Source organism: Peromyscus californicus, unplaced genomic scaffold (genome assembly GCF_007827085.1).
Source record: "Peromyscus californicus insignis strain IS unplaced genomic scaffold, ASM782708v3 Scaffold_10__1_contigs__length_136768540, whole genome shotgun sequence".
Lineage (NCBI taxonomy): Eukaryota > Metazoa > Chordata > Mammalia > Rodentia > Cricetidae > Peromyscus > Peromyscus californicus.
In genome coordinates, this window is record NW_026294391.1 from 8192649 (window position 1) to 8217785 (window position 25137).

Genomic DNA, 25137 nt, shown 5'->3' on the forward strand with positions numbered 1-25137 from the left:
CCTAAAAACCAGGGCAAATTGGGCTGGGCAGCGGTGGCACAGGCTTTTAATCACAGCATTTGGGACGCAGAGGCAGGTGGATCTCAGTGAGTTCCAGGACAGTCTACAAAGTGAGTTCCAGGACAGTCAGGACTGTTGCACACAGAAACCCTGTCGCAAAACGAAACAAAACCCAACCAGGGCCAAGCATGGTTGAGGTAGCCTGGTCTATGTATCAAGACACTGTCTCAAAACAACAGCAAACAAACAAACAACAACAAAACAATCAAAAGCCATGGGGGCTGGAGAGCTGGCTCCGTGCTCAAGAGGCCATTCTGCTCTTATAGAGGGTCCAGCTTCAGTTCCCAGCACCCAAGTGGGGAAGCGCACAGGAGCCTGTAACTCCAGCTCCAGGGGATTTGATGTTCTCTTCTGATCTCCATGGTCAACTGAACTCATATGCATATACCTCTAACTATGCATAGACACATACACAAAACTTTAATATTAAAAAACAAAACCCCCTTTTTTAATTAAAAAAAAAAAGACATAGCTTGTGCCCTCTTGAAGACTGCATGACAGAGGGTGGGAGCCAGAGATGACCAACGTTAATGAATCAGTCACACAGATATTAAATCATAATTTTACCAGTCATATTTATGCAGGGCAGAGAAGGTGTCTAAATTACTTTTCTGTTGCTGCGATAAGACACCATGACCAAGGTAACTTAGAGAAGAGTTTATTTGGGGTTTACAGTTTCAGAGGGTTAGAGTCTATGACCAGCATGGTGGGCATCATGGTGGCAGGCAGGCATGGTGCTGGAACAGTAGCTATGAGTTCACATCTTGAGACACAATCACCTAGCAAGAGACAGGGGGAGGGAGAGAGGGAGAGAGAGACTGAGAACAGCATGAGTCTTCTGAAACCTCAAAGCCCACCCCCAGTGACACACCTCCTCCAACAAGGCCACACCTCCTAATCCTTCCCAAGCAGTTCCACCAACTGAGGACCAAGTATTCAAATATATGGGCCTAAGGGGGCCATTCTCATTCAAAGCATCTCAGAGAGCTTCCTGGAAGAGGTGGGGCTCTGGCTGGCAGTGGAAGAAGGGTATGTTGCAGTAAATCAGGAAGAAAGAGCTTTGGAGGAGAGGGCAGGATGCATAAGATGGCACATGGGGCATCTGCAGAGCAGAGGAAAGGCATGTGACCAACTCAAGCAGAAGAAGCAAAGTGGGCCGCATTACATGAGCCATGAAGCCCAAGGATAGATAGTATTCCTATCCTAAAACAGGATGCCAGGGGGCCTTCAACTAGGGCACAGAGCATGCTCAGAGAGAACTCTTGGCTGCTGTAGGAGAGCAGGCTGCAGAGGTGCCCATGGAGGGTTCTTTCAGGTGAGGGACAGTGGTGCCTTGGGCTAGGGCAGTGGAACAGAGAAGGGGACAGATGGGACACATATTTGAGACAAAATCTGCACCATGTTTTGGATAGGGATAGAAAGCCATTTTTAAGCTGGGTGTGTTGGCTTATATCTATAAACGTGACATTCGGATGCATAGGCAGGAGGATCATTGAAAGTTCCAGGCCAACCTGATCTACATAATGAGCTCCAGGCCAGTCAGGGCCACATGATGAGACACTGTCTCAAACCAACCAACCAACAAATAAAAAGCTGTTTCGAACAGACCAAATCACCAGCCAACAGTCTCTTTATTTAGTTCAGTGTTGCTCAGAGTAGGGTCTGGTATGATCTAAGAAAGATACCAACCATTTTGACCCTTGAATTCATATTTCTACAGTGAGGGGCCAAGCCTGCATTTGTAATGGGCTCCCTTGGCAATCCCTCATCTGCTCTAGTTCAAATGCCTACACTAATAAGAAACTGCTGTTTTCTCTGTGATAGTAAAGGACGAAGGTGTCTTAGTCTGTTTGGGATGCTACAACAGAGTACTACAGCCTGGTTGACTTATGGGCAATGGGAATGTGGTGCTCACAGTTCTGGGGGTAGGAAGTCCAAAACCATGGTATCTCATGAGGACCTGCGTCCAGGCCCATAGGCAGCTGTTGGTCACAGTATCCTGGCATGGCACATGGGGTGCCACTCTCTGAGGCTTCTTCTCCTTTCTCTGTCTTCCCCCTTCTCCTCTCCTCTCCTCTTCCTTCCTTCCTTTGTTTTTTTGACAGGGCCTCACATAGCCCAGGCTGGCCTCAAATTTGCTAGATAGCGAAGGATGACCTTGAACTTCTGATCCTCCTGCCTCTACCTCCAGAGTGCTGAGATAACCGTCTTACACTATCACATCCAGATCAAATTGAGGGCTTCCTAAATGAAATCCACTCTACCAGATGAGCTCCATGCTCAGCCTCCAGGACCTCTGTTATAAGGGAACTAATCTCATTCATGAGGGTTCTGCTCTCATGACCTAATCAATCACTTCCCAAACATGCACCCCTAATGCTACCATATCAAGGGTTAGGACTTCAAAACATGGATTTGGGAAGGAGGTTCACAAGTATTCAATCTATAACAAAGACTATTACATCTCTAGGTTCCCCCAGTCTGCTCAATAAAATAGATGTATGTGCTGGATAAAACTTATGGGATGCTATTTGGACGAAGGCCCTCCTATACTTTGTCCTAAAAGACTAATCCAAGATGGAGTTACTCATGCTCAGGTTCCATGTCACAAAGGAAACTCAGGCTATTTATTGCTAAGAGCTGACCTTCCAAGAAATCAAAAGAGAAATAATAGCCAACTCCTACAATGCCAACAAAACTCCCTAATGCTTTTCCCTAAGGAAAGGAACTTTAGAATCACCAATCTGGCTGAGTGTGGTGGCATGGACAGGCGGAGCTCAGGGATTTGGGGGTCAACCTGGTGTACATATTGAGTTCCAGGCCAGCCATGGCAACACAGTGAGACCCTATTTCAGAAAATATAAATAAATAGGCGATAGACAGGTAGATAGATAAAAATGAGTGGATAAATTATTGATCTGTTTCTTGCTTCTTATTTTTGCTTTCCTCAATCATTTAGTGTTACTGTGTTTTGTTTTTGTGGCACTGTGGTGGATTGAACCCATGCATGCCAACTAAGCAGTTCACCAGTGAGCTGTGTCTTCCAGCCCTTCTCTCTCTCTCCCTCTCTCTTCTCTCTCCTCCTCCCTCTCTCTCAGAAGGTCTCACTAAGTTACCCAGACAAGCCGTAGAACTTGTGATCCTTCCGCCTCCACCTCCTGAATGACTAGAATTACAGATTTGTACCATCAGGCCTAACTTCTTCAGCCTTTTGTCTGCCCCTCTCTGCCCAACTCATCAGAGCTGGTTTCCATCTTGCAGACCAGGGGTTGTACAGTTCAGGAAGTTTCTAGTAAAAGTCAATTAGAGTGGCAGAATGTTTTACTCCATATACTGTCTCTTGATTTGATTCTCTGCATAGCAAAAATAAGAAGCAAGCGAACAAATAAACAATTAGAAAAGATACATTTATTTTATGTGTATGGGTGTTTTGCCTGCATGTATCTATGCATGTACACCACATGCATGCAATACTCATAGAGGCCAGCAGATGGCGACAGATCTCCTAGAACTGAAGTTACAGACAGTTGTGAACCACCATGTGGGCTGGGAGCTGGAAATCAAATTTAGGTCCTTTGCAAGAGTGGCCAGTGTTCTTATCCACTAAGCCTTCTTTCCAGGCCCAAATTAGATCTTTTACAACTTTATTGCTGTAGCTTGAAATCTGAACGGTCTTTTAATAAAAAAATCCCGGAGCCTGATATTGGGGTAAATGCTGAAAGATCAGAGAGACAAAGGAACAAGCCACAGCAACCTCTTACCTCTAGGACTCCTCAGCCTGAAAAGGCTTCAGGTCCTGTTTCCTCAAACCTTAAATACCTTTCTCCACCCAGCCATCACTTCCTTCTTAGTGCTGGGATTAAAGGCGTGTGTGCTTCCCAAGCAAAGGCATGAGATCTCAAGTGCTGGGGATTAAAGGTGTGTACCACCACTGCCTGGCTCTGTTTCTCTCCTAGACTGAATCAATCTCATGTAGTCCAGGGTGGCTTTGAACTCACAGAGATCCAGATGATCTCTGCCTCCTGAGTGCTAGGATTGAAGGTGTGTGCCACCACTGCCTGACCTCTATGTTTAATCTAGTGACTTGTTCTGTTCTCTGATCTTCAGGCAAAATTTATTAGAGTACACAATATATCACCACATATTGCAGATCTGAGCATGGTAGCACATGTCTGTAATCCCTTAACTCAAGAGACTAAAGCAGGGGGATCTAAAAAGTGGAGGCTAGCATAGGCCACAGAGTGAGACCTTGTCTAAAAAAACCAAACCAAAACCAAAAACTAAAAACCAAAAACCATGCCAGGCATGGTGGTACACACTTTTTTTTTTTTTTTTTTTTTCTTTTTTGTTTTTTCGAGACAGGGTTTCTCTGTGTAGCTTTGCGCCTTTCCTGGAACTCACTTGGTAGCCCAGGCTGGCCTCGAACTCACAGAGATCCGCCTGGCTCTGCCTCCCGAGTGCTGGGATTAAAGGCGTGCACCACCACCGCCCGGCTGTGGTGGTACACACTTTTAATCCCAGAATTCAGGAGGTAGAGGTAGGCAGGTCTCTGTGAGTTCGAGGCCAGCCTGGTCTACAGACTGAGTTCCAGGACAGCCAGGACTACACAGAGAAATCCTGTCTCAAAAAACCAAAACCAACCAACCAACCAAAAACAATCCACGTGGTTTGCCGAACTGTTCTGGGCAGATGCCTATGAGGCAGGTAAAACCAGAGCAGCTGCTTTCTCTCTCGTTCCCGACCTGGCCCATGGCCCGCCACGTCTTTCCCCAGCATCAGCCTCTGCGGTCCCCTCGGCCTGCATTTTCACCTGTGTCTGTTTGGTTCCGAGAGCCATGTAACAGTGTCCGCATCTCACCGACCACAGGGCCAAAGGTGGTAATGGTGACAAGCGGCTAATGGTGACAAGTGGCCTGGTTTTCCCAAGACTCCCCATTTAGCACTGAAAGCCTCATCTTTCAGGCCACCTGAGACCCAGGGGAAGTAGACAGTTGGTCACCCTCCAGCCTGTGTCATAGCCGTGTAGTCATGCGGTTCGTGCCACCCTGAGCTGCCCCAGGACTTCTGTTCCGGGAAGTCTGGTTGGATGAGGGGGAAAGAACACTAGCCACTAAATACATGTAACTCCTTCAACTCCGGGCCCCACCCCAGACCTGTCAGATCTGAATCTTGTTAACACAAACGCACTACAGTTTATGCAGCCCCGCCCCCAGCACACATTTTTCAAGGCTGGCCTCACCTGGGGAAGACCTGGACCTCACATCTAGTGCATCTCATTTATGTGGTTTGCAATGTGGCTTGGATAGCTGGATGCTTTTTTCAGGTCTCCTCCCTAAGTGATCCTACTGGATAGCCCAGATTGAGAAATACTGTTCTAAAAAAATAGAGAACTCAGGGACCAGGTGAGCTGGCTTAGTGTGTAAAAGCATTTACCTTGTAAGCCAGACGACCAGAGTTCAGTTTCAAAAATATGTGTAAAGGTGGAAGGTGAGCGTCAACACATACACATAATTTAAAGTAATAAAAACAAATCTTTAAAAAATAATAATACAGCTGGGCAGTGGTGGCGCACACCTTTAATCCCAGCACTCGGGAGGCAGAGGCAGGTGGATCTCTGTGAGTTTGAGGCCAGCCTGGTCTACAAAGTGAGTTCTAGGACAGGCACCAAAACTACACAGAGAAGCCCTGTCTTGGGAGAAACCCATAAATAAATCAAGCATCCATCCATCCATCCACCCACACACATCCATCCTCTGAGTGTAGTGGCACTGGTCTTTAGTCCCCACCCTCAGGAGGCAGAGCCAGGCAAGTGGCCAGCATGAGATGTCTTCCTCAATCACATTCCACCTGGTTCTTTGAGACAGGGTCTGTCTCTCCCTGATCATGGAGCTCAAGGATTCAGGTAGCCCGGGTGGCCAGCAAACCCCAGGAACCCTCTTATCTCCACCTGTCCAGTGTTGGGATTCCAGGTGCATGCATGCCTATGTGCCTGGCTCCTTTCCATGAATGCTGAGGCTCTGAACTCAGTTCCTCATGCTTGCATGCCAAGCACCTACTGACTGATCCGTCTCCCCAGCCCCTGTTTACCACTGTTCTTTTAGGGGTAGACTACCGACTCAGCCTGGCTTCAGTGAAAAGTGAGCATATCCAGTCACATGAGAGCTAAGGATGACATTCCACCATCATCAGGAGCCGGGGGAATCCACGTGCTTAGATGATGCTCTCAGAAGGTGATGCTCTTTTCCCTTGCACTTAACGCCCCTGAAGGGAGGAAGGAGTTGTTGGACTCAGTTTCAGAGGGATTCACCACAGCAGGGAAGACATGATATGAGAGCGGCGAGGAGCGCACAAGGGTTCAGGCTTGGGCTTCAACAGGGACAAGGAGATCTATTAGAGAGGTATTCATGCCAGAAACACACAGGCAGACAGCCTTGGGGCGGGGCTCTGAGGAGAGTTCAGGGCCAGGTGGATGGGTGGGAGCCCCTCCTTACACGGTTTAGCCGAAGGGGGATGGGAGGTAGATTGAAATTTTTCCTTTTTTGACCCATAGTTGGCCACTGCTGGGGGTAACTAAAGAATGCTAAGTGAGATAAACATCTCTCCTGGCTGGGCTGGGCAGGGTGGTGACGGCAGGAATCCAGAGAAACAACTTACTGTAGTTCTCCAAAACAAGTACTATAGGTATTGGAACTGTCAGTTCGATCAAAATGGAGGAGCTTTGCAAAATGACCTGGCCCTGGCTAACATTACCTGTTGGAAGGAATGTGAGGGAGCAGATCACTCCCTGGAAGCTGACCAAGAAGCAAAAAGGCCCACCAGAACCCAGGGGTGGGTATATAAACTTCAAGGCTCACTCCCGGTGACCAACTTCTACCAGCTAGGCCCCACCTCCAGTTGACAAATTAAGTGTTCAAAACACACAAGCCTATGGGAAACACATGTCACACACAAGTAAGTCATTACAAGCCAAAATGGCCATTGTAAAAGAGTGCTAGACTGAAGAGCTGGACGTCTTCTAGCACTTTGACAGTTCCACCAGACGTTATGCCTGGGACTGCAAAAAACATGTTTGGTGTGGGTTTTGAGACGGTTTCACTGTGTAGTCCTGGATGGACTCACCATGTAGACCAGACTGGCCTCAAACTCACGGAGATCTGCCTGCCTCTACCTCCTGAGTGTTGGGATTAAAGGTGTGTGCCACTGCCACTACACCCAGAGTATTTTTTTAAAGATTTATTTATTATGTATACAATATGCCTGTACACCAGAAGAGGGCGCCAGATCTCATTATTGATGGTTGTGAGCCACCATGTGGGTGCTGGGAATTGAATTTAGAACCTCTGGAAGAACAGCCAGTGCTCTTAACCTCTGAGCCATCTCTCCAGCCCGAGTATTTATTTTTTAAAGTCTTGTTTTTAGTATTTTAAAATATGTGTTCATGTGCATGTGAGTGCAGTTGCCCAGAAGAGGGCGTTGGATCCCCTGGATCCCCTGGAGCTGGAATTGCAAGTGATGGTGGGCGACCTGAGGTGGGTTCTAGGAACCAAACTCCAGCCCTCTGCAAGAGCAATAAGCTCTCTTAACGGCTGTGCCATCTCTCCAGGTCCCACATTGTGTGTGTGTGTGTGTGTGTGTGTGTGTGTGTGTGTGTGTGTGTGTGACAGAGAGAGAGAGAGAGAGAGAGAGAGAGAGAGAGAGAGAGAGAGAGAGCGCTCACAGAACTAGAGAGAGGACATTAGAGGACAGCTTAGAGGACTGGCAGCATCTCTCCTTCCACCATGTGGGTCTCTAAGACTCAGGTCATCAGGCTTGGCAGTAAGTGCCTCTACCCACTGAGCCATGCTGCCAGCCCAAACCAGACACTCACAAACTCAGCCCCACAAAGAACAGAAACAACACAGAACACACCCAGGAACAAAAAGGATGGAAACTAGAGAGCTGGCTCTGATCTCTTCTGAATGTCATGCCGTGCAGTGTGGGACTGCTACAAGTCCAGAACATTCCATGCACACAGCAGACGCTTACTCACCTCCTACTATGTACCCAGCACTGTGCTGGGACTGTGCTGAGTAAGACACGGTCTCAAAAGGAGCAGCCACGAGGGTGGGGAGATGGCTCGGCCGATAAAGTGCTTTCCACATAAGCATGAGAACCTGAGTTCGAATCCCCAATACCCACATAAAAAGCCAGGCTTCTTGTGGAGTACCTGGAAACCCAGGGCTGGGGCTGCATCGGCAGGAGGATTCCAAGACCTCGCTGTCCAGTGTCACCAAGTTGGTGAGCTCCAGGTTCACTGAGAGATGCTGGGTGAAAAAACACGGTGGGAGCAATGGAGGAAGACCCCCAACATTGATCTCTGGCCTCCCACGTGCAGGCACATGAGCGCGCACACACACGTATACACACATACACATGCACAAGCGTGGGACACACGTGTAGAAGGAAGCAAAGACAGGCATGCTAACAAGTGCAGGATGACACAGCGAGGCCAACCGCGCACACGGGTGGGCTGTGCTACCGCAAACATGGGACTTCGGTTTCAACTGGCTGCTCTCACTTTCCTCTCCGGGAAGCCCTTGGAAGCACACAAGCTCTATGAGGAAGAGGGTGGACTACAGCTAAACCCCATCCTAGATCACCTCAGTGGCTCCCTTTTATACGGCCGACAAGCCCTTTGTGTATATGTGTATGTGTTTGTGTATCGACATGTGCATGCGGGTACAGCTGCCTGAAGAAGCCAAAGGCATTGGATCCCCTGGAGCTGGAGCTATAGCCACCATGGGTATTGAGATCTGAACTTGGGTCCTCTACAAGAGCAGTGTGTGTTCCTAACCATTGAGCCATCTCTCCTGCCCCAAGCTTGTTCATTTGTTTTGTTTTGAGATAGGGTCTCACTTTGTAGAGCAGGCTGCCTGCCCCTGCCCCTTGAGTGCCGGGATTAAAGGCGTGCGCCACTGCAGCTAGTGACCATAGACTGCTGATTCCCCTGCCTCCACCTCCTGAGTGTCTGGATTATAGGTGTGTACTGCCATGTCCAGCTAGGGTGATGCCTTCCAAAAATGGAAGAAGAGGTGAGGCGTCCGGAACACCAGGGAGGGGAGAAGACCAGGAACATACTAGCCAGGCTGTGTGGGCCGGTGTCTGCACATAATATTTGCTGTGGCAAACAACACGGGTTAAGCCATAGGAGGCAAAGAAGCTGAATTCTCAGGCTTAACACCCGAAGCATGAGCATCACAGGAAGATTTGTACCTTATCAAAATGAAAACTTTTCTTCTGTAAGTTCATACACGACTAAGCTAAAAGGTCTATGTGGTGGCGAGCACATGTGACCTCAGCACTCAGGAGGTGGATGTAAGAGGATTGTGAGTTCTGAGTCCTTCCTGGGTGACATTATGAGACCTCATATCAAAGAAACACACCAAAGCAAAATGAAAACAATAAGAAAAGACAAAAAAAAGAAAGAAAGAAAAAGAAAAAAGTAAAGACAAGCTACAGCCTGGGGAAAACCACTTAGGAAGCAAATATTTGACACACAACTACCATCTGGATTTATTTTATTTGAGAAAGGGTCACACGTATCCCAGGCTGACCTTGAACTCTTGATCCTCCTGCCTCCACCTCCCAAGTGCTTGGATAACAGGCATTTACCACGATACATTCGGATACGTACACACACACACACACACTCTCTCACATAGACACACACACATACCTTTTAAATGTGTAGGAATACTGATAAGCACGTGTCACGGTGCTCCTTCGGGGGTCAGAGGACGGCCTTAGGTGGTCCTCACCTTTCACTCTGTTTGAGGCACGGGCCCTTGTTCCCTCTTCCATGTGCCAAGCTAGCTGCCCTGGAGGCTTCTGGAGGTCTCGCTATTTTCCCTTTCTATTTTTCAGTAGGTGGGCTGAGATGACAGACGCACGCGACCCGCATCTGTCTTTACATGAGTTCTGGGGGTGCAAGCTCCAGTCCTCACACTGGCCTTATCCACTGAGCCCTCTCCCCAGTCCTGGAGTATAAAGCCCAGCAGTTGGAGAACAGACAACTCACTTCAAAGTAGGCAAAGGCGTGGAAGGCTTCCTCCCCGAAGAGGGCACGAGGACGACAAACAGATGCGGAGTAAGAGGTTTCCCCCTGATTAGCCATTAGAGACTACAAGTCAGAAACACGATAAACTTATCATCTTGGTCCTGGTGGTCTTCTCCATCATGTGAAGCCCATTAACCATCCGAGCAGGAAGTTCATGTTAACTGACCACAGAGAACCTCCATCAGAGGTCATGGAGGCCCGTCACTCTGGGAAGGCAATTGCACCTAAGCCAGCTAGCTGGGGAGAACTAGCCCAAATATGCAAGGCCACACAGACGTTATCTTTGGATCTTAACTCAGCATCCATGGTGACGGTGGCAAGACAAGTGGCTTTGGCGTGACTTATGATTCCTTAGATTATGCAAAAGAAACCCAAACCCAAACACCGGCTTCATAGACATGGCCCATATGGAAAGAAAGCACAAGGCTAGAGAGATGGGCCGGTCGGTCGGGAAAGTTCTTGCCATGTAAGCATGAGGCACCCACAGGAAAGGCACACAAGCAGCGCGCAAGCAGCGCGCATCTCTAATTCCTTCACTGGGAGGCAGGGATGTCAGCTCCGGAGGCCTCATTGGCCCCAGTCTAGCCCAATAGGCTAGCTCCAGGTTCAGCGAGACCCTGTCTTCAAACAATCAGCTCTGTAGAGCCATTCTTGTCGCTGTCAGCCTGACAAAAGGGAACTTAGGGAAGCAAGAGTTTGTTTAAACGTGCAGTTCCAGGTTGTGGGCCATCGCTGCAGGGAATTCAAGGCACCACTGTGAAGCAGTTGGTCAGGGCCAGTCAAGTGAGTCCCCTAGCGCTACCTGTGTGTGCATGGATGCAGGGCCATCTACAGGAGCATGAGCAGCCTCTCAGGGACCACATCCCTGAAGAAAACTGACTTGTCAAAGACACTAGATCAGTTGTGCTCACTTAGGGCCAGATGCTGTTCTCCCAGAGACACCGATCAAGGATGTCAAGGACAGTACTTAGGCTAAGTTCAGAACAAAATGATGCATAACTGGGTTCCTAGCACTTACCTCTCCTACACCGAAATGGTGCCCCTTCATAATTCTACCTCACACTTGTCTACTGAGAAAGATTCTTGAACTTTTAACCTTGTTACAAATTACAACCTTTGGTCAATGTTAGAAAAAGGGGGTGGGATTCTTGGCAACTTTTAGAGATGTAACTTGAAAGCCAGCAAAATTCCATGTATACCCATTGTAAGGAAACCTAATTGTGCCTCTCCCCCTAGACCCCAGCACCTTCCACCCGAGGACTGGGCACACCGCTGTGCATGCTTCGCATAGATTAGTGCATCTTTCAGCTCTCACCAGAAAAGCTCCTTTTTTTGCAGTAAGAGAGGATTAACACAGAGACCTACAACTGGCCAATGTGCAGACAGTAAGAGGAATAAGAGTCTGGGAAGTGCTCAGCCCCACATGGGCTATGCTTGGACGTATGTATGTATGTGTATGAATGTGGCACTATTTCTGGGGTGACATGAACAAACATCCACTCCCTTCAGAGAGGGAACCAATAACAGACCAAAGTATGGATGCCACCAAAGTCCAACTTGGTCAACCAATGAGACTTCCTGGAGTTACTTACAGGGCCAGAAATAACTCAAAGACAGCTGTATTATCAAAGCCCACCCCAGCATGCATGACAGCTCAGTGAAAGCTAGAAACCTGGAGCACACTGCACAGCTTGCAGGCAGGTCAATAGGTTGAAGAGTGTCCTTTCCAAGTGACTCAGTTCATCTGGGCCCCTTCCAGGCAGCTGGACTGTTCTCTGTTCCTTCTAGGCAGCTGAGCTGGTGTCTGTTCCTTCTAGGCTACTTGGCTCTGAAGGTTCTGTTTCTTCCAGGTTGTTGTGACTGAGGCTCTTCAACATGGCTCAGCTTGTCTGAGAGGGCCTATATCAGCAGTCTCTATTGCTTATATACTCTTGGGGATGGAAGGACCTTGTAGTTGGAAGTTTTTCTGTGTCCTGCCCAGTCCACAGCCACTCAGACCCAAGTAAACATGCAAAAGCTTATATTAATTAAAACTGCTTGGCCATTAGCTCAGGCTTATTACTGACTAGCTCTCTTTTTTCTTTCTTTTGGTTTTCTTTTCTTTTTTTTAAATTAAGAAATGTTCTACTAACCCTACATACCACACACAGGTCCCACCTCCTCCCTCCCCCCCACCCCCCAGCCCTCCCTCCCAAGCCACCCCCCAACCCCACATCCTCCAAATCAAGGTCTCCCATGGAGAGTCAGCAGAGCCCGGCACATCAAGCTGAGGCAGGTCCAAGCCCCTCCCCACTGCACCAAGGCTGTGCAAGGCGTCACACCACAGGCACTGGGCTCCCAAAAGCCTGCCCATGTACCAGGGATGGATCCCAATCTCCCCGCCCGGGTGTCCCCCAAACAGTTCGAGCTAAACAACCGTCTTCCGTATCCGGAGGGCCTAGTTCAGTCCCATGGGGGCTCCACAGCCACCAGTCCACAGTTCATAGGTCTCCACTAATGTGGCCGGTCATCTCTGCACATTTTCCCATCATGGTCTTGATGTCCCCTGCCCACGGAATCCCTCCTCTCTCCAATCGATTGGATTCCCAGAGCTCAGCCTGGTGCCCAGCCATGGATCCCTGCATCCACCTCCATCAGTCACTGGATAAAGGCTCTCTTAGTCCAATTGGGTGCTGGCCCTGACCAGCTCTTACACTTAAACTCAGCCCATTCTGTTAATCTATATGTCACCTCGTTTTCCATGGCTTTACCTGTGTGCCATTACATGCTGCTTCCTGGATGGCAGGCTGGTGTCTCCTCACTCAGCCTTCCTCTTCCCAGAATTCTTTTTGTCTGCTTATCCTGCCTATACTTCCTGCCTGGCTACTGGCCAATCAGCATTTTATTAAACCAGTGTACAAAAGCATTGTCCCACAGCAGGACCTACTGAGTTTGGTTAGTTTCAAGGACTTCCTGAAGCTATTGTAAGTTGTTTACTTCCTGTCTTAAGGAGGCGAAGGAGTATTCCACCTCCCCTTAGATAGACATCCTGTTGTTTCATCTCCCTCCAAGTATCCTATCTTTTTTTTTAAGATTTATTTATTTCTTATGTATACAATTTCCTGTCTGCACGTATTCCTGCAGGCCAGAAGAGGGCGCCAGATCTCATTACAGATGGTTGTGAGCCATCCCGTGGTTGCTGGAAATTGAACTCAGGACCTCTGGCAGAGCAGCCAGTGCTCTTAACCGCTGAGCTGTCTCTCCAGCCCCAAGTATCCTATCTTAAAATACCCTGCTGTTCCGCGTCCCTTTCCACATCTCCAACATGGAATGTTTTAATGTCAGAAGAAACTGCTAGACAACAATACATCACACACCTAAACCTCCCCCAAGGTTTAGGGATCATCTCAGAAGAGGAGGCAGGAAGATTCTAAGAGCTACAGGTAGTGGATGGCTACCGACTGACTCATCAGTAAAAGCCCTTGTTGGCTACTGTGAAGCAGTATTTGCTGGACATGAGAGGGCCATTGCACAGGTGACTCGCAGCAGCTCTGATGCACACGTATGATCTGCACAAATCAAAACTCCCAGCACAGAGGGGGAGGGGCTCGGGAGGTTCTGCCCCTAACTGAAGAGCTCCTCACAACACTGCCTGCTGAAGAGGGAGAGCTAGTTTTCATCAGGGATGCTCCAGGAGACGGCCCCGCACCTCTGCACATACAAGCAGCACTGGGTGGACGCAGTGGGCTTCTAAAAAAGAATGCATGAAGTTGGGAAGAAAAGTGGGGGTGGGGTGGGGAGGGATTGGACGGGAAGGAATGGAGGTGGGATTTGATCACTACACAGTACACACACCTATGGAATTCTCAGATGCCAGGCATGGTGGCGCACGCCTTTAATCCCAGCACTCGGGAGGCAGAGGCAGGCGGATCTCTGTGAGTTCGAGGCCAGCTTGGTCTACAAAGAACAGGATGGGGTGTTACACAGAGAAATCCTTTCTCCAAACAAACAAACAAAAATAAATTCTCAATTAAAAAAAAAAAGAAAGAAAAGCAGGTGTGACTCTCCTTTGAGAAGCCCACACTTGTCCTATCCCAGTGTACTTTACACACACACACTCTCTGCACCTCCCCCACCCCTGTTTTTAACACTATTTTATTTTAGGTGTTTTGCCTACATGTATGTCTGTGTGCCATGTGACTGCCTGGTGTCCTCAGAGGTCAGGAGAGGCCGTCAGATCCCCTGGGACAGGAGTTAAGGATGGCTGTGAGCCACCATGTGGTGCCAGGAACCAAACCTGGAGCCTCTGTAAGAGTAAGTGCTCTTAACTACTGTGCCATCTCGCCAGCCCCTTTTCACACGAAGGATCAAGTCATGCAGACCCAAAATACACACAAACACATGTTCAAGAGCATGCATGCACACATACCCAAGTAACACAGGAAAAGGCTCTTTTCTTCTTTATAAAAGGTGTGCTTGTATGTGTGTGTATATGTGCATGTGTGCCTGTGTGTGGGAGTGTGGAGGTAAGGGAAGCATACAGGTATTCCACGCTATCACTGTCTGCTCTTGAGACAGGGTCTCTCCGGAACCTAGAAGCTAGGTTGACAGCCCCAGCCTTCCTCCAATCCAATCCTCCCACCCCACCCCAGCACTTAAGTTAAAGAGACATGGCCACAGCCAGCTTTAAACTTTTCCCCCCAAGACAGGGCTTCTCTGTGTAGTCCTGGCTGTCCTGGATCTCGCTTTGTAGACCAGGCTGGCCTCGAACTCTGAGATCCACCTGCCTCTGCCTCCTGAGTGCTGGGATTAAAGGCGTGTGCCACCACTGCTTGACTTAAAAAAAATAATTTTATGTGTGTTGTGTGTTCATGTTTATGTGTGAGGGTACATGTGGAGGTCAGAGGACAATCTTTGGTGATTTTCCCCCTTGTGACTTACAGTAACTTTGAAAGCCTATTAAGGGAAAACGATTTGTGGTCAAGAGAATGGAACCTACCTCTGGGTGGAGACACGCCATTGGCTGCTCCCTTGAATTAATCCAGTTGGTCTGGTTATTACCCAGCCAAGGGCCCACCCCTCAGTCTGGTTCCCCGGAGGCCATGCTAAGGGACAGGTGGAATAATCAGCCCTTTAATCAGCTAATGCATTTTCCCTCCCCGGTGCAGTTCCTAAGGACAAGATGCCATGAAGTCTGTTAGTACTGATTCCAAAGTATAAAACTTGCCTCATTCTTCTTTTCTGTTTCCTTCTTTTGAAAGTAGTTTCTGTATAAGTATTAAAGAAACAGAAAGTACTGTGTGAAAGTACTTATACTGTATAAGTATAAAAGAAACAGAAAGTACTGTGTGGAAGGTTTCCATACCCCGACATTAAGTCTCTCCACCATCGCAGGAAGCCAAATCAAGGCAAATTAAAACAAAAGACCAGGTTTATTGGGCAAAACGCTCCGGGGTGGCCTTTCAGGGCCCCAGAGCTGAGCTGGGGAGAGGAGACTGGGCTTTGGAGAAGGCAGTTTAAATACCCTATTGCGGTCTGGAACAGCTCTGGGCCGCTTGGTGGGCTTTCTGAGAGGGATGGGGTTTGGAATGGAGTGGGGGAGTGAGACCGAAGCCAAGCTTCCAACTGAACATCATGAGTTCGAGGCCAGCCTGGTGTACAAAGCGAGTTCCAGGACAGCCAGGGTTGTTACACAGAGAAACCTTGTCTCAAAACAAGCAAACAAAAGGAATTCTCCAACAATTTTACACACACACACACACACACACACACACACACACACACACACACACACACATATATATGCAGGTGTGACTCCCCATTGAGTAAAAGTACTTCCTGTATAAAAGGAAGTGCTCACAGTACTGACCTGAACCCCCTGCCGTGTGCCCCCCCCCACTAAGTGGCTAATCTCCACTGCTGAATATACCTGCTTAACTCAAATAGCATGTTTTTCCTCTTCCTTGTGGGGCCTTCTGACAGCTGCCTGCCCTGTTGCTTCTCTCTTAAATTCTTCAATTATTTTATTAACAAGACTAAGAATTCCAAAAAGGGATCTCAATTTCCCCAGTACCGTGTGTTACCCAGGTGGAGCTCCCTAAAATGTCTAGTAACAGCTAGCTGGCCTGAGAGCTTGCAGGGGAGCTCCACTCCCCAGCCCCGCCCTCACCCCACCCCCGCCCACACCCCACCTCCGCCCATGGCCCAACTCACTGGTATTACAGACAGGAATCACATAATCTGGCTCTTACATGGGTTCCAGGGATCCAGATATGCTCAGCAAGCATTGGTACCCATTGGCCCATCCGCCCCCTCACCAATGTTACCCATTGGCCTATCCCCCCCTCACCAATGTTACCCATTGGCCCATCCCGCCCCCTCACCAATGTTACCCATTGGCCCATCCCGCCCCCTCACCAATGTTACCCACTGGCCCATCCCCACCCCCACTAATGTTCAGTTTTATGTGGGTGTTGGAAATCCAAACTCAAGACTTCGTGCTTGTGCAGCAAGCATTGGTACCCATTGGCCCATCCCGCCCCCTCACCAATGTTACCCATTGGCCCATCCCGCCCCCTCACCAATGTTACCCATTGGCCCATCCCGCCCCCTCACCAATGTTATCCATTGGCCCATCCCACACACACACACCAATGTTCAGCTTTTATGTGGGTGTTGGATATCTAAACTTAAGACCTCGTGCTTGTGCAGCAAGCATTGGTACCCACTCAGCCACCTCCCAGCCCTCCTCAAAAGATAAAATCTCTCTGTTTACAGGGAAAATTGAGGTCCTCTCTTGAGTTCTTAGTCTCATTAATAAAAGAATTTAAAAGTGAACTTAAACAGGAGCCCAAGGACAATTTTATTAGAGTTTAAAAGAAAAATTTGGGGCTGGAGATATGGTTCAGGGGTTAAGAGCACTGACTGCTCTTCCAGAAGACCCAGGTTCAATTCCCAGCAACCACATGGCCGCTCACAACTGTCTATAACTCCAGCTCCAGGGGATCTGAGTGTAAGAATGATAAGTGGCCTGGTTACCAGCACTGGTTACCCGCGTGGAAAGGTCACAGTCACGACAGAACCCAATGTCAGTATCAGAGCTTTATTAGGAGGAAGAGGGGTGGGGGGACAAGAGAACCAGGCCTGGGGAAGGAGCACATGCAGAGAGAGAAAGATGGTGGGGGAAAGAGGAAACAGAACAGAGAGAGAGAGAGAGTGGGGTCTGAGTCACGGCTCTTTAAGGCGCAGGTGGGCCTAAGGAGCTACGCCACGCATGCGCAGATTATGTGACCACACTACCACATAATCACCAGTGCACACTGATGATGCAAGACGCAATGACATAAGACTCAAGACCCCTTGTCTAGCTCCTGAACTGCACATGTGCTGTCATGCAGCTGGAGCACAGCAGAATCCCAACACTGACACCCTCACACAGACATACATGCAGGCAAAACACCAATGCACATCAAATAAAAACAGATGAACAAATAAATATATAAATGGAAAATTCTCAGGTCAGGCAAGCTGCAAATCTCAGCAGCTGCCCAGAGGAGGAGAATGGAGAAGAGAAGGGAAAAAGTGACACAACATGGAGAAGCAGCCACATAAAGGGGGGGAGGCTTTTGAGAAAGAGTTAAGAAAGTCCAAAACGATGGGTGTGGGTGGTTGAAAGAAAATGCCCCCCAAAGGGAGTGGCACTATTAGGAGGTATGGTCTTGTTAGAGTAGATGTGGCCTTGTTGGAGGGAGTGTGCCACTGTGGGGGTGGGCTTTGAGGTCTCCTATGCTCAAGCTAAGCTCAGTGTGACATAGAGTTGCCTCTGCTGCCTGTGGATCTAGATATAGAACTCTCAGCTACCTCTCCAGCACCATGTCTGCCTGTGTGCTGCCATCCTCCCTGCCATGCTGATAATGGACTAAACCTCTAAACTGTAAGCCGCCCCAATTAAATGTTTTCCTTTATAAGAATTGCTGTGGTTGTGGGGCGTGATAGCACATACCTTTAATCCCAGCACTTGGGAGGCAGAGCCAGGCGGATCTCTGTGAGTCCAAGGCCAGCCTGGGCTACCGAGTGAGTTCCAGGATAGTCAGAGCTGTTACACAGAGAAACCCTGCCTTGGGGAAAAAAAAAAAAAAGGAATTGCAGCAATAGAAACCCTAACTGTTGGGGAAACCCAAAGTGTGAAGGAAAGCATGCTTCGAGAAGGCATAGGAAGAAGAAAAGAAGAAATCATACTCAGAAAGGAGGAGACAGACTTACAAAGCTGCACGGCTTTGCCGGCAAGCTGCTGGGCTAGGGATAGGGCTTCAGGGCTTCAGGGAGGCAAAGTACAGTAAGTCGAGGACTAATTATTCCACCCCTTTCTTTAGCTTGGCTTAAAGTGAGCCTGCTTTCCTAGGGGTGATGGATGGTCCCTTGGCTAGGTGATTGACCCAGCCCAACTGGAATGTTGGGGCTCTAGCCTGGCTTGGAAGAGATTTTATTTTCTTGATTAGTTTTCCCTTAATGGGCTTTTACTGTTAGCATTATTTCTTATAACTACTCATGAATCCATAATTACCTAGAAAAAAAAAGTCAATTAAGAGTGTATTTCTTAAAAAATGGAGTCTATTTTTTTACTGTAGGACAAGGCAAAGGATTTGAACGCTATGAAAGTTCTCACTGAGGAACTTAAGATCCCCATAACATCAAGTTTTACTGTTGCTTGCTCTCTCTGTCCACTGTGATGGGCATGGCGTTGTTTTATAATTGCTTGTAGACGTCTGCCTGACCATAGTGAACTAGTTAAAGTACAGGTTGGTTTTGTTTTTGTTTTTCTTACCATCTTAGAGTCAGCTCCCTGTGAACTTCAATACGAGTTGGCAGAATTCAATTATTGAGCTCTGTGGACCCCAGGGAACTGGCATACAAATGAACCTTCCCCACGTTTCATTGGCTAGAACTAGGTTGTAGTATGGCACATGAGCTAGCTTTGTGCTTTTTTTTTTTTTTAATCAAGCTTGGGAGTTACAACCTGTGCTCCAAGCCAGGCCCAGCTACCCATCCTTAATAAACCAAGTAAAAGAGCCAGATTACCTGCAAGCCTTTAATGCAGAGGCAGAGGCAGTAGGATCTCTGTGAGTTCGAGGCCAACCTGGTCTACATAATTCTAGGACAGCCAGGGCTATGTAGAGAGACGGGTCTCAAAAAAAAAAAGCCAGGGGTGGGGGTGGGGGTATGTCAGAAAAAGGAGAGTTATTCAATATGTCCACCTTGGGAAAGGGGACAAAGATATCCATCCCTTTGTTGCGCCCCTCCCCCATACCCCCATGGCTATTGTCTCAGCTCCAGTCTCTCCTGCTAGGTCACCTGACAAAATTTTTTTCTACATTCCAGGGTCTCAGCCTTTCCTTTTCAGAGCATGAGGCTCCTAGGAAAATTCCAATTGTAGGGGTGTCTATTGTTTCAATAGTCCGTCATAGTGTCTCTTTGCAATATCCTCATTCCTGCTTAGCAGGCCGGCTACAAATGCATAGGGGGATATTTCTGTGGCACACCTTCCCTCTAGTCCAAGAAACGGATCAATGGTTATTAGCTGCCCATCAATTTAGTACCAGATTTTCAGAGCGGCAAGGGGAGATCAACCTGTCCATTCGATTTCAGAAACCGTGAGACAGGAGGTCGACACGCCCCTTTCACTAGAGGAATGGTGGGAAGAAAGAAACGTGTCACTGGAATCGGAAAGGCTGCCTCTTTGTCCTGGGAGACACAAACTAGTTTCCTGAATTGGATGCTTTATGAGAAGAGCATGAGAGAGACTGAGATTTTCCTAAGCGTAGGAGGTAATTACTGGAGGAAGGTTGCGAGTCTGCAGCGGACAGGTTACACCACACGAACAAGAAAGACAAGAGCATTTTTCTATCTAATAATGCCCATCCAAAAGCAAAGGGTGGGAGGACCCTGCGGCCTGGCCGCCTGATGCTGCTGACAGCACGCTGCTTGGACCGGATCCCGGACGCGGCTGGCAGCAGCCCATCGCCTCTACGTGGGGGGAAGGGGCGGAGACTCGGCTGGAGCAGAAGCATGCCTGTAGCTCCTTAAACGGCCGGCTTTCGCTCACATTGTCTTTCCAAATTCCAGATCCCTTAAGGACTTCGTCCAAGTCCTCGGGCTGGCTGTCTTTGCTAGTTAGGATCAAAATAAATTTCCCTGCTTCTGTGGGATGATTTGGTAGTGGCTCTGCGCAAAACTGCCTCTGGCCCTTTAAATCCCCCCCCCCCCCCCCCCCCCCGGCTTTTCATCTCGCTTGTCTGCGACAGATGCTTGAAATTCTTCTTTGGCAAAAGGAATTCTCCTTTTCAGCCTTGGCTTTTAAATGCAAATCAGGCCTGTGTGGGGGAAGTGAATCAGTTTGTCTGAGTTTAGCCTGTCGTGCACAAAAATAACACAAAAGGAAAATGAGGTGAATAAAGGACCGTATTGGAGAGTCAAGGACTGCCATAGGGACCAGGACCAATCTAATCTGTTGGCAGAATTCTTTCCTTTGGTCGGCTGCTCCCCCGCACGCACTTACTTTTTCCAAAAATCACTTTCAATTATGTGAGTAAATGCCAAGTGCGCGCATGCTCTAAGAGGACAGAAGAGGGCATCATATCTCCTTGAAGCTGGAGCTACTGGCAGTTGTGAGCCTCCCAACATGGGTGTTGGGAACTGAACTCCCATACACTGCAGGAGAGGTGAACACTCTTAACCACTGAGTCATCTCTCCAGCCCTCCCCAAACTTTCTGATCAAGGGTTACTAAGTGCAATCACTTTGGGATAAGGACACACACACACACACACACACACACACACACACACACACCCCGCGCGCGCCAACCCCCACTGGTTCAGAGGGGTGAGGTGGCTTGCCCAAGCTCAGAAGGGGTTCAGACAAGACTCAAAACCCAGGCTTCTGGGCTACTTATGCCCACCCCTACCTGTCTTTATTGTCATGCTGTGGCTGCAACCATAAACTTCAATGTTTGCCCTGTTTTCATATTTTCTTTCCCATTTTCAAACCTTCCTCCCTTCTCCTTCCTTCCCTGATCCCACCTACCTCCAGGCTCACACTGCGCGGGAACTTAGGTACTGCCTACCTCTGCCTGCTGAGGGCTGGGATTATAGGTCTGCCCTACCACAGCAAGCTATAGTTCTTAGTTCTCAGCTTCCCAAACGTGGGCCTCAGCTCCAACCAAGCCAGCCAGTCCCAACGTGTATCTGCTCACCTTTTTGGGTAAACCACAGGGAAGACACTAAACACCCGAATACGAATACTTTGAGGTCAGGAAGCAAATGAGCCAGTCGTACCACTGAAGCTGAAGCACCTGTCCTCAGTGCTCAATGCGGGAAACACAAAGTCCTCTAGGTGTTGAAGGCTGACACTCATTTGACACAGGGAATTAGGTTCTTATGAACTAGTTGAAAGTGCTGGAGGCTTTAGGTTGGGCCCCCTAAGAATAACTCCCAGAATACTCTTGGACTGCTCTGTCAGGGAGACTTTGAACATTGCTACACTCAGAAAGGGGGAAATCAGGAGGTTCTAGCTAGACTATTTGGCTGTGGTTTGTGAATTGAGAAGTGGAGTTGGGGGGGACACTATTAACAGCATGACATTCTTTTGACAAGGCTGAGGATGACACTGGAGGAATGCCACAAACATGGAATAGGTAAATAACTGTGACCAGGACTTTGCTTGGTAGCAGCTGCCAGCAGTCTACCTCACCTTCATCTCTCAGACCCCAGGAAGCATATCTGCCTCTGACACTGAGGAAGGAAGCCTTGGGAATGTAGCTTCTAGCTTCTGCTTTCCAGGAAGCTCATGGGAAGGAGTGGGATGGAGCTTGAGTGCCATTCTTCTACAGAGACAACAGTGGACCTTAGCAGAGGCTTGACACTTGATTGAAATATTCAGGGTTGTAGAAATTAACTAGGCCAAGTAAGCAAATCAAGTGCAGCGTGAGAAAGGTCCTGGGCAGGTAGGAGCAGGGCAGCTTCAGGGCAGCTTCAGGGCACCGGGTGTTAACTGAGACTCCAGGAAATGGAGCAGCCTTTGTCTGGGTGCTTCCTTTTCACACTGCACCGTAGGAATGGGGGCTGCAGAACTGCTAGTAGATTTCTTCACCTTGCTGTTGCTTCAACATTTAAAATATTCTTTATTTCATGGCACTAATGAAGATTGAATTCTGCGTTTTAGACGTGCACACAGCCCTACATTTTAAAACGTTTTCCGCATGCAAAAATACTGACTTACATTAATGCAGCTTAAGAGAAACATTGCAAATACCTGGAATGGTGGCTCGTGCCTAGTATTCCAGCTTTCAGGAGGCCTAGATAGGTGAATCAGGAGTTCAAGGTCATACTTGGCTATCAATATTGAGGCCAGCTAGGTGCATATGAGATTCTGTCTCAAATAAACACAGGAACAAACATACTGGAAAATAATGTGTAGGGAAAAGGGGCTGGCTAAAGAAACCCACCCTGACCCTGGAACCCAGAACCAGGGAAAGAAACACACCCGAGATCTGGGTCCTGAGCCAGAGAAAGAAACACTTTATCCCTAAACCCAGAACCAAAGAAACATGCCCTGACTCTGAAACCAGTGCCAAAGAAACACACTTGGTCCCTAGAATCAGAGCCAGTGAAAGAAAAGTGCCCTGGCCTCAGACTTAGAGCTAAAAAGCTAAGGCCAGTAAAAGAAAACACAGTTGGCTCTGAGATCGGGGCCATCTCTGCCCCTAACCCACAAAACTAACCAATCCCTGAGCAGAAAAAAACTAACCAATCCCTGGACAGAAAACCTTCTCCCTGGGGAAACTCTGCCCCCAAGAGAGCCTATATAAACCATCTTGCCTGTTCAGCTGTGGGCTGCGCTTTCCCACCCTGGCAGAGGCAGCCGCTCTCTCCTCCTTCCCAAATACATCTCTTTCTCAAAAGTCTTGGGTGTGAAGATCTTCATTCATCAGCGCAGAGAAGAACCTTGCTAAGCCGTCCCTTAGTGGACTGAGCAGAAAAAACCTTGCCGAGATGTTCCCTTAGGGGCTGAGCAAGGCTAAGCTGAACAGAAGACCTCCCTCAGGGGACTGAGCAAGGTGGAGCAGAAAAGGTAACAACTTTTCCCTGGAGATGGAGGAGATTGCTACATTTCTGCAGGGGTTTTCCCTTTAGCGGAGTGAAGCAAAAAAAAAAAAAAAAAAAAAAAAAAAAAAAAAAAAAAATCAACATCTTGGGTGGAGAAGAAGCAGAGCTCTGCTGGGAAACTCCCTTAAGTGGAAGCTGAGGAGCTGTAGCAGCTCTCCAGGTGAGGAGCAGGATTGCTATATCCTGCAGGGAGACCATCCTCCACTGCACCCCAACTCCAGGTATAGCCTGACTCCCGGAAAGTCAGATACCTTCCCCTCCAGAGCTGAGCTGTCACTTCGCAGCTCCAGCTCTCAGAGATGTCCTAGCAGCTTGAAGTTGTAGACGAATTTCTAAATGGCCTTATTAAATAAAAAACACAGAGCCAGATATAGGGATTAAAGCCTGAGAGAGATCAGAGGAATAGGAACAGCCACAAGCTAACCTCACCGCACCGATACCTCAGCTTCCAAATGTGAGATACTTCCTGTCTACCCACACCGATATGCCTTGCTGTTCTGCCATCTGATTTGCTCTCTCTGTCCAGCTACATCACTTCCTCTTCCTGCCCAGCTCTGTCACGTTCTGTCTGTCAGTACAGACCTCGGGACCTCCATGGTTAACTAGTGTTGGAATTTAAGGCATGTGCCACCACACCTGGCTCTGTTTCCAGTGTGGCCTTGAACTCACAGAGATCCAGACAGACCCCTGCCTGCCAAGCGATAGGATTAAAGGCGTGTGCTACCATTGCATGACTTTTGTGTTTACTTATAATGGCTGGCTTTCCTCTGATCTCCAGGCAAGCTTTATTTATTAAAGCACAAATAAAATATCACCACATGAGGTATCTGGGATACTTTTCCCTCCAGAGCTGAGCAGTCCCGTTGCATCTCCAGCTGTCAGAGCTGTCCTAGCAGCCCAAGGTGTCACCTGACTCCCCAGACAGTCAGGATACCTTTCCCCCAGAGTTGCAACACTCACCTACATAAAGTGCTGGTAAAGATGTGGGTAACCAGAGTCTTCACATGATCCTGATAGGAATATGGATGCTGATAGGAATATGGATGCTGATAGGAATATCGGTGCTGATAGGAATATCATATCGGTGCTGATAGGAATATGGATGCTGATAGGAATATGGATGCTGATAGGAATATCGGTGCTGATAGGAATATCATATCGGTGCTGATAGGAATATGGATGCTGATAGGAATATTGGTGCTGATAGGAATATGGATGCTGATAGGAATATTGGTGCTGATAGGAATATCATATCGGTGCTGATAGGAATATGGATGCTGATAGGAATATGGATGCTGATAGGAATATCGGTGCTGATAGGAATATCATATCGGTGCTGATAGGAATATGGATGCTGATAGGAATATGGATGCTGATAGGAATATCGGTGCTGATAGGAACATGGATGCTGATAGGAATATCGGTGCTGATAGGAATATGGATGCTGATAAGAATATGGATGCTGATAGGAATATTGGTGCTGATAGGAATATGGATGCTGATAGGAATATCGGTGCTGATAGGAATATGGATGCTGATAGGAATATGGATGCTGCAGAAAACAGTTCCATGGTTCACCAACACAGAGCTGGTGAAATGGCTCAGCAGGTAAAGGGCATGGCAACCTGAGTTCAATGTCCAGAACCTATATGGTAGAAGGAGAGAACTGACTCCCACAAGTTGTCTTCTGTAGTACTTTTTTTATTCCTATGAATAAATATATATAATCATGACTAAGGCAACTTAGAGAAGGAAGGGTTTATTTAGGCTTATGGTTCCAGAGGGTTAGAGTCCATGACCACCATAACAGGGAAGTGTGGCAGCAGAAATGGTAATTGGA

The 25137-nt window shown here is 48.2% G+C and overlaps 1 pseudogene; it reads left to right on the forward strand.

Annotated features, from left to right (window-relative positions):
* Positions 1 to 24567: 24567 nt before the first annotated feature.
* The window catches only part of LOC128113600 (polycomb protein EED-like), a 45070-nt pseudogene continuing 44500 nt past the window's right edge, over positions 24568 to 25137 (forward strand).